Source organism: Odontesthes bonariensis, chromosome 6 (genome assembly GCF_027942865.1).
Source record: "Odontesthes bonariensis isolate fOdoBon6 chromosome 6, fOdoBon6.hap1, whole genome shotgun sequence".
Classification (NCBI taxonomy): Eukaryota; Metazoa; Chordata; class Actinopteri; order Atheriniformes; family Atherinopsidae; genus Odontesthes; species Odontesthes bonariensis.
Genome location: NC_134511.1, coordinates 16,120,711 through 16,133,370, shown reverse-complemented (window position 1 = coordinate 16,133,370; position 12,660 = coordinate 16,120,711). Strand labels below are relative to the sequence as shown.

At 40.3% G+C, this 12,660-nt stretch overlaps 1 protein-coding gene across 1 annotated transcript in view; it reads left to right on the top strand.

The window, feature by feature from the left end:
- Positions 1 to 12,660, top strand: part of gpat2 (glycerol-3-phosphate acyltransferase 2, mitochondrial) — a 136,729-nt gene that overhangs the window by 83,079 nt on the left and 40,990 nt on the right. The gene's annotated exons all lie outside the window — the stretch shown is intronic.

Genomic DNA, 12,660 nt, shown 5'->3' with positions numbered 1-12,660 from the left:
TGTATTAGACATTAAACGATATGTGACCCGTCAGTTAGTTGCCAAGCTTATTCAGACACAGCATGACACGTTTCATTTGTTCCAGTCTAGTTACTAAATGAGAACTAAACAGCTGGCTGATTCACTAAATACGTGGCCTGTTGAATGTTGTAACACCACTGCTTGTTTTTTCCTGTCTAATATTGTATTTCATGAAAATAAACAGCGCAGTGTTTATGCAGGGTACCTCTCCCGTAAACACCTCCTGGTTTGCTGCAGTAAACTATTTGCAACAACAGCAAACACAACTTTTCACATGTCCTAGGTTTTTTTTCATGGCATGCTGCTTTTGATTTAGTCTTTGTTTATTGCAATGAACAGTAAATCCACAACGAAAGCGTTTTTTTTGCTTGTTTGGTTTTCTTTGCTTTGGTTTTCCTCTGCTGGAATCTAGTCCCCATAACTCTCAGGACTAGTCTTAAATGTGATGAAAATGAGAAACATCGTTCTATCTTTCACCCCGTCTCCTCTGGATTAAAGATGTTTCTACTGGATGTTTGCCGTCTTGTTTTCACAAGACTAAATAACTTGTCCACTGTTCGGAGAATTCGCCTTAGAGGAGGTTTTTTTTTTTTTTTCCCTCTGTTTAGAAGTGATACAGCTCTCCAAAAAGGTAAACAGTGACACCACTGTCTTCTTCAAACCATATACCCACAGCAAGAGGGAGAATGCGGAGGGGAGGAATTCATGTAAGATATCCACCCTTGCCAGCCCACAGGCTCCTCATTGAGCCCACCTAATGACCCTCACATGTCTCCCTATCTCACTCTGAGAAGTAACCACAGATCCTGCAGCCCTGATTGTATTAGATTAATTTGCTGTTAAAGATGTGATCATGAGACATCACGAAAATTGCCTCCTTTCTGTTTTACTGAGGAAGCTTCTAAGCCATGCGGCAGACCTGCGCACACATTCACGTTACCCTTTCAGAAGCTGTACACAGGAGAGAGGCGCAGTTTAATGTTACAAACAGCTCGGAATCGAGGTACTTTCCGTGCCGCAGTTAATTTGCTCCCGAGGCAAATTTGATTTGTGATATCAACCTTTTGTAGGGGAAATTGACTTTGCTTTAATGTGATGGATATCGGTAGGTTTACATAGTAAATGTTCAATATTTCAAAAGCCCCGTAGTCGGAGAGGGCTTCTCTCTCTTCAACGGTTGGCTAACAACAGACATTTCAAACGTAAGCCGATGACGGGGAAAAATGAAAAGATGATCTACTTTAGGTCACAAAATCATCGTTATCTTAAATCTAGTGATGGAATAACTAATTTAATAAAGCACTGATTTAACAGTAAAGCTAATGCTGTTGAACCACAGTTCAGTGATATCAATTTTTGATAATGACATAATGAAAACATTATCTTCCGCAGCAGACGGAGTCTGTCATCATGAAAATGTGCAAGTTTCCAGTCTGAGAACTTTAAAGAGTTTTGTCTACGCAGACTAAACAAGTTAATTCTCTGCCCTGAAAACATTAGCTGACAGAAACGACCTTGTCACATGACCCCTCAACAGTTTTTATAAAGCAGTTTGATTACACGGCACCTCTGCCTCTGAAGAAGTGGAAATGTTTGCCTGGAAATGCGGCGACTAGTTTCATGGAGGTGTTCCTGAATCAAATAATTAATTTGGTGCTAAATGCTCAATATTTCGCTCAATATTCTAAATATTTATTATGTTTGCCTTCATAATACATCCGTACCTCGCACATTTAAAAGTACCGTTGAGGCGAGCTCACAGCCGTTTGTCTTTTCTGGCTCTACATGGAGCTGTCTGAAGACTGAGATCATTGCCTTGTTGATATAATTGCTTTACGACAGGTGTAGTCGAGGCTTTTAGGGGCGTGGGAGCAACCTTAAAGGGAAAGTTTTTTTTGTTTGTTTGTTTGTTTTTTTTAAACCTGGACCTAATTTCTGGCATAAAATAAATTGGCATAAATTATTGGTGAAATAAAGACCGATAATGCCTTATTTACAGGCTGTATTGTCAATGCCCTGTTCTCTTGCGTTATATGGATACACGCAGATCTCGAGTAATCTAAATGGCGTCCAAAGGATGCCGACTTTCATCAAACTGTTATCGGTGAGTAGATGAACGGCCCTGCACGAAACTGCAGACACACGGTGGTGCATCATTGGACGCTATGAGGAAGATGATCCGTACCATCTGCAAATGTTAAGTTCTTGTTGAAAGTTTACTTTGTAACGGCTATACTTTTTTGTGTGTAATTAAACATGTTTCAGTGTAAAGGAGTCCTGTATTTTTTATTTTTTTTTATCGTAAGAAATGATAAATCCTCCTTTAAATTGAATAGTTTTTAAATATTGATTTAGTGTAATAGAATTAAATTGAATAAGATGAAATGATGGCGTCAATTGTTGTTAACTTTAAAACAATATATTTGTCCAACTAGTTGGCAGATAAATGGAATGGAACCAGGAAGCATGTGATGCAGGTTTCTCTGTTGAATGCTAAGCAGTTTAGATATATGGGATCTTGTTGTGATGGCGAATCAGAGCGAGAGATGGACAGATGGCTCGGGGCTTCGTCAGAGGGCGCTGCTCCGGGCTGTCGTCGTGAAGAGGGAGCTAAGCCAAAAGGCCAAGCTTTCGGTTTTCTGCTCCATCTTCGTCCATCATCACCACGTGAGAGTTTTATGTGGTGATCAAAGAATTTGGTCGGAGATTCAAGTGCCTAAAATCCCTCAGAGGTTGGCTGAGCTCGGCCTTAGAGATGAGGAGCTCAACCATCCAGGGGCAGCTTGGAGTCAGCTGAGGTGGTTCGGACATCTGAGTATGCTGTTTCCTGGTCACATGTCTTTGTCCTGTCCACCTGTCCTGGTCACATGTCTTTGGACGTTTTTTTGGCACATCTAACTCGGAGGTGACAGTCTTCCTGGATCCCCCAGGAACACTGTCAAAGGAGAGGGATGTCTGAGTTTCCCTCGTGGACCCGTGATTGGAAGATAATTGTTGATGTATAAAAGAAAAATAATTTAGCTGAATTTAGCTGAGGTAATTGCACATGCTGGGAACCTGATGATACAAAAGGATTTCTGAGGGAAACTTGAGTAACTCTGCTTTCATTTGTTGCTTCATTTGCACAAAGCTAACCACGATGTGTACATAGCTGAACCCACACCATCTGTGCAGCGTCTTTACTTTCTGCACCACTCTTCAGCTCACATACAGAAATTCTTCTTTTTTTGTGTCAGAGGGTGTCTTCGTGTGTCTTCATGTGTCTTTTGTGTCTGGACTAATTCAGTGGCCCTTTTGAAAGAACTTTTATTTAATTAATTTTTTATTTATTTTTTATTTACCCGTCACTTTCAGAAGGTAATGGTTCCAGCTTGTCTTGGACACTCGGGCTTTTCCACTCAAGTCCAGCGGAGAGACTTTGCTTTCTCTGCATTCTTCTTTCCTCTTTACACCAGCTTTTTAACGCCTCGTCTTCTGAGAGCTCACATGTGTGTGGCTGAATGTGCATGACACATGTAACACTTGTTTATGTACGAATACACCCCGAGCAGAAAAACGCCTTCAGAATTTCAATGCTCTGTTTCAATGAGTATTTTCTGCTATGAGACATCTGGGTCTTCCTCCTCCATTAGTCAACCTGGTCACGAGACTTCGAGCACGTTCTACGCTGCTTGTTTTACTGTGGTCTCAGTCTCCAATGCTTAGCATTTTACTCACATGTCTTACTACTTCGTTGTGCTGTTTTAGAAGTAATTCCTATTTCACTAAGACTATTAGCTTGTCTGAGCCTTTTGCAGGTCTGTATTTCAGTTCTGATTTACCATTGCTGTCAACGTCTTGGTGTGCTATCACTCTAACTCCTGCGACCATGAATACAAATACAGATGATTATACGGCACTCCGTCACCCATTAGTCATGTCTTGCTTGGACACCACTGAAGAAAAAAAGCTTGCGCACACAGACGCAGATGTGTCCTTGCTCTCTGGCTGAAGTAAAACTCTTAAGACATGCTTTCATTTGATTGTATGTCAAAGCGTATTCTTTTTGTCACATCTGACAAGAGTTATTGAACTCCAGCATCTGCAAATGCATGATTGCGTACAGTATGGTCACGCTTGTGTGTGTGTGAAATTGTAAATATCTGTGTGTGTGACTGTGTGATCGATGCATCCAGCCTTAAAGAAATGATGGGTGCGGTAGTGATGTGCTTCTATTGAATTACCTTTAATCATCCAGGTGAAGCGATCTGCTGGATGTACGTTTGGATAATGAGACTGTTATTGAATTACAGACATCATCAATGAAGTTGCTACACAACTACCTCATCGGAGACCTCCCTGTTTACTGACCGAGTCCAGAAATGGATTTATTGTGTTTGTAAATGGAACACCTTTGGGTTTTTAACTCGTGGCAAACGCTGGATCCATTAAGCATGATAAATATGCCTTGACTCTATGGAAGAAAAAGGTGCTGATTAGATTAATTAATAGATTTTAAAGTTTTTCCACAACCATTCCAACCTTGCATTAGCTGTCTAAACGGAATACTTGCATGCATGCAGGGAATGTTGTTGACATGCCAGAGCTGGTTAGTTTAGTTTCAGCAGTTTGCAAAAGCTTTGAAAGTCAGTCAGTCAGCGTAGCAACTTCTGACGTCAAAGTTGTTGTGGAGTTTTTGAAGGTATTTGACGTTTACAAGGCTCTCCAGGTAAAACAAATGTTTTTGGGAGTGTGAATGGAAACATGTACTTGATGTGAGGCGTGCGTCACGGTGAGCCAGCTGACCCTCTTCTTCCTTTTTATGCAGATAGAAGAAAATAAATAAATACATTTTGGTATTTAGAATTAATAACCCTAACTTTCTATAAGCTTTCAACCTTAATCATGATTATCCAATATGCACACAACAGTCATAAACAGTCTAAATGATGTGTTAGTTCAAATTGAAATGCAGGGTTTTGGGTCTAAAATCAATAAAACCAGCATATAACTTTTTTTTTTTTTTTTTTACCTTACCGAATCATTTATAAACCCCTGTTCCTTTCCAGAGTCGTGTCCTCTTGCGCACGTGTACATTATCACAGTTGGTTGCCTTTGCTGTGTGTTCGAGAAGCAGTTTTTTTGCCCCCTGATGCCGCTGACGGCAGGAGACACAGCAGGGCTGTGGGCCGTCATCACTTGTTCTCGGCGGTGGTTTGAAGTACAAGAGCCCTTAGAACATAACATTTTGACAAACAAATTGATAGAATAAATTTAGTTTCTCTGATTAACTGCTTTCTTCTGCGTCTTTCACTTTCTAAACGCACTCAGACTTGTGGAGCAGAGGCCTGTGGCCAAGCTTGAATGCTGCGCTCTCAAACAGTTGCTGTTTTGTCTGCCTTTAACTTGTGATCTTTTTTAATTAGAAAGATATGACTTGTCCTAAAACAATAAATGCCCCTGAGATATCATAGAATTAAATATAACTTTATATATAGATGTAAAACGATCTGATACGTAACCAAGTTTACCACAAAATAATAAGTAAACTGGGTTTCTTGGTTCCATTCGTATTGAATGACGAGATAATCGGCTAATTAGTTAACTGAAATATATGCTGGTTACACCCCCTCCTCCTGTAGCTTTATGGTTTAATAGATATCTGCAAACTATAACTACTGTGAAATGTTGTGAAGTGGCTCAAAGAAAAGCAGCGCTGGTCACTAAACGAATCACACTGTGCTGCTTGTTCTTTGCTTAGGCAGGAGAAGTCTTCCAAGAAATCTGCTCAAGAAAATGACTCCATGCTGTTGGAGAAGTTAGGAGTTGTTATTTAGGTGCGTCCATTCGTGATGACTCTGTCTTTTAAACCTATCAGTCTCTTCTTGGCTTGACTTCAGAGAGAGACACAGTCACTCAGAGCGCCTGCATCCATGGATTGCTCCTGTAAGTCAGTTATTTACACTTGTTTAGGAATGTTAGTTATGCTACACATTCATCACGGCTTCCCTGTGAATCATGCAGTCATCAGTTAGATCTGTGTATGCTCTCCATCTTGTTTTTACTCCTCGTGGACAGCGGCTGGGAACAACTGCAGCTCAAAGATTAAATGGAAACGCATTCAAGGTTATTGGGAATCCAACACGGCGGGTGCTATCAGGCAGTAACCGTTGATCAAACGCGGTTGCAGTGTTTGTTATCGAGCCTCTGGAGAAGTCTGATGAAACACATTTCTTACATTTAATTCTGTTGCATAAAAGCTGTCAACCCTTCTTCAATATTTGTAAATTAGTTACCAGATAGGCCGGTTGCATAACACATCGTGTTGCATAATAGTATTTGCAGATTACATTTTCAAGTTGAATTTTAGCTTCTGAGGTTTGCACATGTTTGAGAGTATGTACAAAGGTGAGAGTATGTGGCCTAACTTGCACATTTGTGTGCGTTTGAAGCGTAGAAGAAGCCTTGCTGTGGGGTTTTCAACTTTCACCCCCGCCTCAATCTGATATGTTGGCTCAGGTGTCTCGTATCTCTCAGCAGTGAATAAAACATCACGGCTGTGGAGGAGAGATGAACACCTGTTTAAAGCTTGGGCAGAAGAAGTGAAACTGAGGCGTCGAAAATAAGAGATGAGTTTTTGACATGTAATCAGGGCTTCTTCTTTTTTCTTTTTTTTTTTCCCTTTTTTTTTTTTTTTTAATCCAAAGCGAGGCAGGAACCTTTTTATCTGACAGCATCGGATAGAAATGACTCGATGATCATCATCAGATCTTATTAGTTAAACACATGTTGATCAGTGTAATTATCCAATCCTGTTTGTATTAAACAATCTCATCTCAATTTTTCCAAGCTGACGACATCTCTCTTTTTATTTCTCCTCAGACACGTCTCAGGCAGTCTTGTGAATGCTTTGATGTTTTTTTCTCTGAGTAAACTTCAAAAGTCACAGAAAATGACTCCGTTTCTCTCTGATAAAAAGACGTGTGAGGGACGATCTGTTTTGCCTTTCTCTTTTGGGACATGAACAGTGGGGTCACCCAAAGGGAATACAAAGTTATTAATGAAAAGATGTGCATGGTTATGAAAAGTGAAAGACATCTTACAAGCTGGTCTCTTTATTTTATTTTTTTATGACATTTTGTCCTCCCACTGATTTGTTTTTTTTGTTTTTTTTTTGTTCCGTTCAGGTATAAGAAAAAAAGAATCTGTGTGACGGCTGTTCTGCACAATCCCAGGTCTCTCTGATTTAATGACCTGTGTGTCCTCACAAAGGAAGATTTTAATGCCATATGTACTTATGGTTCTTTTTTTTTTTTTTAAATCTCAGTCATCACAAAACTTCACACAGGTGCGCGAGCCTTATCTCTGCTTTTATGTCTAACCTTGAATGGATTTGGACACTCCTTGGATTTACGATTTGCACATATCGAAACATTGTTTTTCACCACGGCGTTGAATGCGGCGACAAAGAAGCGCAAAGTTGCCTCATGTCCCATCAGTGGAGTTTATCTCAGTTCTGCAATAACAAAAAAGCTGCTCGAATGAGGACAAAACAATAAAAGAAACAATCAGCTCTGTGTGCTAACAGCAAAAGAACCCAAAGAGGGATAAGAGAAATGATCGGAGAGCAAACAAGTGGCCAAAAGGTGCGTCGGTTCACACAGGGATGGCATCAGAGCAGTGGGCGGGGGACCGGCAGCTTAATGCTTAGCCTGTACATGGTTGGAGATGATCAGGGGTTGAGACGGATGCAAAGAAGGAGCGTGACATATCTGCTGTTTCTTTTCTTTTTTTTTTTTTTTTAGATGGCATTCGGATGCTTGAAGCACGAGGCAATTCTGTACCAGATAAGCACAACAATGTTAAAATACTCGTTCTCTTAAAGTTACATGAACGAGGCCCTCCAGTGACGTTAGAGCATCCTTCCTGGCGCACCACAGGGCTTGGGCTGTTTGAAGCACCCACAGCTTAATACGACTGTAATATAAAAACAAGCCATAAGGAACATAATCGTAAAAAAAGAGCCCTGTCTGAGCTCTTTGAAATGGTCTCTTTTGTTTTGTGTTGAAATATCACTTCTCCTTTCATTTTCACCAGAACATATAAGGCCTAATTTGCTCAAATGACATACAGGCACACAGCGTTCTCATTGCATATTCTCCCTTTATAAATACCAGTTAATGCGTGGGAAATGGTGTATACATTATTTTTGTTTGAACACATCTGGCCCCAGGAGCCTGATAATTGCTACGTTCAGACTGCAGGTCTTTATGCTCAATTCACACATGTTTTGGGCCACATTTTTGACATGTAGTCAATGACTTTGCTAAATCGAAATTTTGCTGTAGCTTATAAACGCTTGTACTTTTCCTATTTTCTTTAAAAAAAAAGGCCTATACTTCCACTCATTGTTACTCAGCAACACTTTCTCTGTTACTCATAAGTCTTTGCTACCTGGACGTTGATGGTTTGTTTTCTTATCTCGACCACGTTTGCCCTCTCATTTACAATGTTGGGGCCGCTATGTGTAAATTCTCAGGGGACGTTAGCTTGTCCCAAAATTGGTTTGGAATACTTTGAAATGTAAAAAAGCCCCCCCTTGCGTCCACACATCACTGAATAGTGTTGTCAATTATTTTCGCTAATTAGCCAAAGAAAAAAAAGGAACGCTCCAAACTTTATGAGCCAAGAAGAGTGTGTTTGAAAACACGACAGGACAGGGCACAAAGACTGAGGTGTGTGCCACGATGCATTTCTGATAAAGAAAAATAAAGAAAAGGTCTACCAACAGCACTGTACCTGATACTACCTGAGTAGTGACTCAGCCCAAACGTAAAGATGATATACTGTCTGTATACTCGCACTTTGAAGCTCTTTAAAAAGGACATTTAGGTTTACCGTTGCATGTCCACAACCTGCCACTGTTTGATATATCAGCCCACACCTGCTTCATCGCGTGCAGCTTATTCAATAAAGGCAGGAATTTCCTTGTCGTGAAAGGTCACAACAGAACCAACGAGACCCGGGGAGATGTCAGTCAAGCTCAGTCTGTACACTGCTACACCTCTCAAGTAATCCCTTTTAGATTAAAGCTTTTAGTCTTTAGCTGTGGGTTTGTTGAAGTCACATTGTTTAATGATGGGGATTAACTTGGTGCCCAGATGACAGGTGAAATAAACAAAAACCTGCTGTATCAGGGCAAAAAGACAAACATTTGTCATGTCTAACTTACTTTTGGGATGCGCTGATGTACTGTCTATGAGTACCAAACCAAGAAGGAGTGAATGTCAATGGTAACTGATGATGTAATGCAGAAAGATGATCTTGGCACACCTGCTAGCAGAGAAAAATAAAGTTAATAAAATATCCTAATGCAAATTTGCTTCATTAGGGTTCGTGAGAATGAAATAAAAATCCTGTGACTACCAAAATGTGGGTATTTATATAAAGCCATAAACTCTCGCACTGTGTAGGCGGTGATTTTCATTCTAAAAGAGGATTATGTGGTCATTTAGATAGATTTCAATGGGGATCTTGCATCAATATAGTGTGAGCCTGCCATGCATTTAAATTTCAATTAAAAAAAGAAAGCAAACCAACTAAAATAGCTACCCCATAAATATAGAAAAGGGTCATATCTAATCAGATGGGTATAAAGAGTTGCTGTGACGTAACTGTTCATAAACCTTTTTAAGTTGATGAGACGCTTGTCTAAATCTGCAGTTTCTGAAGCGCCGTAACACTGACATTAAGTGAAACCTGTGTGCCGCTAAAGGAAGAAGGAGAGCAGAGTAAAGTTATAGAATTCCCTTTGTTGTCAGAAATCGATGAAACTCACGGGCTCCGTGACGCACGAGCGCTGATTCACAAATTGATTTTCAGTGTGAGTGTGCAGTGATGCGGCCCCAGCCAGGTGCACACAGCTGCGTACTTTTACCATATTAGCATTCTTTCTCACTTGCCTGGGCTGCTCGCAGACTGTAAATATAAGCCCAATTGCATTGTTGTCCCTGTGGCATTTTCTTTTTGCCTGCTCAGCAGAATCCTCACGCTCCATTGGTTTGTCTAAGAGGGATCATAAGCACATCAAAGATGAGCTGCTAATGCCATCTCTGTGTACATAATATACCATTAACTTTTTTTTTTTCCATCCATTTATCCCTTTCTTAAGGTTAATATTCTCTGCCTGCAGTAAACATTAGTCTCAATTATTGTAGTCACGGATTGCTTAAGACGTTTTACACCAAATAATGTAACTAATTGAGGGGTTATTTGAAAGAAAGTTGATTATTCATTTAAATGACCTGCAGTTCTTCACAGGATGTATGACTTCAGCATCCCTCGTTTCTCTGTAGTATTGAGGCTTCTCTGTAGTTCAGACACAAGCTGCTTTCTGTCAAATTAGGTCCTTTCTGGTCTGTAATTCGCATCCCGAGGTGATCTTCACATTGAGATTATGAGCTTCTTACTCTCTTTCCTCTGGATCACATATGGATATTCTGATCCATACGTGGAGGTGGACTTTATCCTAGGGGCCCAACCCGAGCTGCATAAAGCTTACACAGATGAGTTGCAGCGTCTGCCGAAACATTAATCTGGCTTCTGTCTGATTCCGTGCTTTGCGAAGCGGCTGGATTCTCCCGCCATTTGCAGGATCATTATCACTCCAGTAAAAACTCCACACTTTACCATCACTGAGTGAGGCAGACCCTATGATGGTGATACCAGCTGAATAGTAGTAGGCTGCATATGCAAAGAGCAACACAAATCCTGTATGTCACAGCAGCGTTACGTTTTATGGGCTGAAGGACTGAAAAATGACCTATTTACTGCCGAGATTTAATATAGTCGCTGGTTTGCTGCTCACTTCGATGTTGTAATTCCTTTTTTTAAATTTATTTCTGGGGTTTTGGTTGTTTTTTTTCCGCACCGTCTTGGCATGATCTGTAGGGCGCATAACACACACGAGACGTCGGCTGCCACAACTCCAGATTTAATCTTAGTTTGAATTACAAAAAAGTTTCATTTTCATTGCGTTCATTAGATTCAGTCCAAAGTGTTGCGTCGGCCAGCACGTTTCACTGAAAGATGCTCATCTTAAATTTTTCTGACACAGTCAGAAGTTCACCTCTGTTTATCTTTGGTCACAAGACTGTGGCATCGGCTTTCTTTGAACCTCTCTCACTCTACTACGTAAAACCGCCATTTTTAGCCACGGTCCAAGATCTTTTGTGTATTTAGCTCGACTTGCGCACTCCAGACAGAAAGTGCCGCCCCACCCCCTACACACACACTTACTTTTATATCCACTTGTGATGCTGCATCACCAGCACAGGAAAAACTCACAGTGGAGAGATGTTTGTGAAATGCAAATGTGGAAAAAGTCCTTAGCAAATTATCGCTGGTGGTCTTGTGTGAAAATGGCTTTAGTCTGCAGGGTATTGGTCAACTTTTTTTTTTTTTTTTTTTTTGCCACAGATGCAGACATCTTCATGGCACTGCTTTAATCCACCCTCACTTCATTTACATTGATTTTGTGTCTACAGAAGATAGATTAGCATAAGCCGACTAATATCACGCAACTCATTCTCGTCAGATACTGCTTAAAGTTGTGGAAAGATTGTGTGTTTACTTTTGAAAAGCTGTTGTGAGCCCACAGAAAAGGTGTTACATATATCACTTTTTATTTGAATTAAAATGTGTCACTTCCTGAATAGACTGAGTCTAAAAGGCTTTAAGAATGTATTCACTGACAGAAAAATATCAAAACAATGGATTAATTACTCTTTCCTGCGAGTTGCCTTTGAGATTTGATTGACAGGTCATCAGGCTAATTAGCTAGCTGCAGCTGTGAATTGGCCACTCGCTGACTTTCGTGTTCAACATGGCCGGTCTGTTTCCAGAGGCAGGTACTGCTCATTTGTCTGCATACAAAACAAAATTAACTGCTCAGGAAGCTGTCAGGGCTGCTGGTATGTACTCCAGATGAATTGTGAATTAGCAGTCTTTTATTTATTTATTTATTTACTTCTTTCTTGAAAGAGCTGTAGCTAGCTAACATATGGCTAGCATGTTCTTGGTGACTCTTAATCATTCACTGTCAGCGAGGTACTGACACTGGTTTACCGTTTACAGTGTAATTGCTGGATTAAATCTTGTATATTTGAGGTGGACAAGGGTCTTTGGTGCATCAATCTAGCAGCATTAATAACAGATTTTATTCTAAGTCGTTTACAGCCTGCCCTACACAATTGTGCAGTTTATTCAAACCCAGTCTCACTGCAAAACATGAACCGGTCACGTAAATTTAATCTACTGATTCATGTCCACAGACATAATTTCAGCTGTTTTTTGTGCGACAGTGTGTAAAACAGTGTCACGGCATTTTGTGAAATAGTCACGCGTTGACTCATGTTTCACCTTTAAGAGGAGAAAAGGTCTGCATCTGCATGCACGAAAATAATTCAGATTTAGTCTGTCAGCACAAATACGTAGTTTTCTGTATTTCACGTTTTTCCTTGAGACTGGGTTTGTTTACTGCTCTGGTATTTATCTCTTCAGCCTGTTTTTTTGTTTTTTGTTCTATATGAACGGTTTTACTTTATCACTCATACCTGCATGGGTATCCACTTGGCAGCCCACCCACAAACTGCCAAAGAT